The following is a 2880-nucleotide window of genomic DNA, read 5'->3' as shown; positions in this document are numbered from 1 at the left end:
TATCACATAGTTCCCTTGATTATGAATCCAGTAATTGACATAGGGGAGGAGACCAGTAACTTTATGATCCAGATTTATGAATGTACATAGAAGCAACAGTCATTTTTCGTACTTTGGTCATCATGCTTTGATCTGGTTTCCTCAAATATCATCCAATTTCATGAAAAAACATGATTTTGACTGTTCATGACCTTTAAACTAGCCAAGACCAGCAACATGAACAAACAGACTCTACAGCTGAAATCAGTGAGTGAAGTTACTAAACAGACTATTCTAAACAAATGACATGTCATACCTGTGGTGAGATGTTTTCCACACACACATAGGTACGTGTAGGCTTCTTAGACAGTGGGTCCCCACAATTTCCCAGTCTTCCACTCCGATTTGCCTGAAGACACAGGGCTCTTCTCACAGACTCCATTTCCTTCACATTTTTGTACTTTGAACAACACAGCAGCTTTATGTCATTTTTTGTTATTTCTATATAAAGAAAATCAACCACAAAGTTGATTATTTTACACTAGGGGTCAATGAGAAAAAGAATCTTTGTTAACCCCAATTTGTTGGGAATTGCTTATTATTATGTGAATATTGATTCAAAGTATTCAATTATAGAGGTATTTTCAATTATACAATTATATTCAATTGTACAGTTATATTCAACTCTATTCAAGTTTACTTTACTATTAGAGTATTATTCAATTCTACATTTCTATTGAACTATATTAAATAATACTGTTGTATTCAGTTCAACAGTTATATTCAATTCTGTAGTTATATTCCACACGATTCAATTCTACTATTCAATTCAGCAGTTCTATTCAATTCTACACTTCTATTGAACTATATTAAATAATCATGTTCTATTCAGCTGTACAGTTCTATTAAAATATATAGTTCTATTCCACACTATTCAATTCTACTGTTCCATTCAATTCAACAATTCTATTCAACTCTGTTAACTATTCAATTCTACTGTTCTATTCAATTCAACAATTCTATTCAACTCTGTTAAATTCTTCAGTTCTATTAAATTATGTAGTTCTATTCAACTCTATTAAATTATTCTGTTCTTTCAATTTAACAGTTCAAATATACAGTTCTATTCAATGATACAGTTCTATTCAATTATACGATTCTATTCAATTATACATTTCTATTCCATTATACAGCTCTCGTCAACACTATTCAGTTATGAATTTCTATTCAATTATACAGTTATATTAAATTAGACAGTTCTGTTGAACTGTATTCAATTATGAAGTTCATTTCAATTATAGAGGTCTATTAAACTTTATTCAATTATAGAGGTCTATTAAACTTTATTCAATTATACAGGTCTATTAAACTTTATTCAATTATTAGTTATATTAAACTTTATTCAATTATTGAGTCTATTAAACTTTATTCAGTTCTATTATACAGGTCTATTAAACTTTATTCAAGTGTTGTACTAGATTCCACAGTGACACATTTTTATTAAATTCTGTAGTGACAAATGGCCTGTTTTCCAAATGGCACCCGATTTCCCTATATAGTGCACTACTTTTGACAAGGCCCATATGGCTCTGATTAAAAGTAGTGTATTATACTGTATATGGAAATAGGGTGCCATTTGGAACCCATCCATGTTCTATTCAGATCTATAGTGACAGGTGACCTCCAGGACCGATGGTTTGGGCGGCTCTGTGATGTTGGTTGATGTCCCAGGTGAACCTTAGAGGCAGGTCCTTCATCTTCTCATCAAACACCTGGTCAAAGTGTTCACTCTGGGCCACCGTCAACAAGTTCTTCCAGTCTCCTATGGTACCTGTGCAGAACGCACACGCACACACACACACACACACGCACGCACGCACGCACGCACACACACACACACACACACACACACACACACACACATATTCAGATGAGCCAAAGCAATACATAACAAGTGCTGATCTAGGATCAAGGCCCGTAATTATAAAGCCTCTCACAGCAGGAGTGCTGATCTAGGATCAGGGAGCGTATTTATAAAGTTTCTCACAGTAGGAGTGCTGATCTAGGATCAGGATCCACCTGTCCATATCGTCTTATCAATTATGATCTAAAAGGAAAACTGATCCTTTATCAGCACTCCTACTGTAACTATTTCTGTGTGTATGTATGTGTGCATATGTGTGTTTGCTCATGTGTGTGTGCGTATGTATGTTTGCTCATGTGTGTGTGCGTATGTATGTTTGCTCATGTGTATGTGCATGCGTGTGTGTGTACCTTTCCGTAGGAAGTGTCCTTTCTCCAGAACGAGCACGTCTTTGGGCAGAAACTCATAGTTGGCTTTTGGATCCTTTTTCATGTTCTTGAACCTGTCAATCAATCAATCAATCAATCAATCATTAATTATCAGACAGATCATATTATATTAGTCCTGATTGAGGCTGTTCAGTTTGCAGCATACACAATACACAGTCAAAAAGACAGGATAGAGCACATAAACACAGGTTCCAACCTGGCCTTCTCAACAATGCTGTCAATGGCCGGGGGTCAGGTCCTTCCCAAGGAAATCACAGATATCCACCACCACTGATCTCAGGTCCTGAGAGGGGGAGGGAGAGAGAGAGAGGAGGGAGAGAGAGAGAGGGAGAGAGAGGGGGGAGAGGGATGGGTGAAGATAGAGAGAGATAGATAGATGGGTGAAGAGAGAGAGGGATGGGTGCAGAGAGACATATAGAGAGGGAGAGAGATGGGTGAAGAGGGAGAGAGAGGGATGGGTGAAAGAGAGAGAGAAAAGAGGAGATGGGTGGATGAAGATGGAGAGAGAGGGAGAGGGACGGGTGAAGAGAGAGAGAGAGATGGGTGGGTGAAGATAGAGGGGGAGAGAGAGAGGGAGAGGGATGGGTG

At 37.6% G+C, this 2880-nt stretch overlaps 1 pseudogene; it reads right to left on the bottom strand.

Annotated features, from left to right (window-relative positions):
• Nucleotides 1-1473: 1473 nt before the first annotated feature.
• LOC135535139 (amine sulfotransferase-like) overlaps nt 1474-2880 on the bottom strand; it is an 11468-nt pseudogene continuing 10061 nt past the window's right edge.

The sequence above is a fragment of the Oncorhynchus masou genome, unplaced genomic scaffold (assembly GCF_036934945.1).
Source record: "Oncorhynchus masou masou isolate Uvic2021 unplaced genomic scaffold, UVic_Omas_1.1 unplaced_scaffold_4490, whole genome shotgun sequence".
In the NCBI taxonomy this organism is placed as follows: Eukaryota; Metazoa; Chordata; class Actinopteri; order Salmoniformes; family Salmonidae; genus Oncorhynchus; species Oncorhynchus masou.
This window is presented reverse-complemented; position numbering and strand designations above follow the sequence as displayed.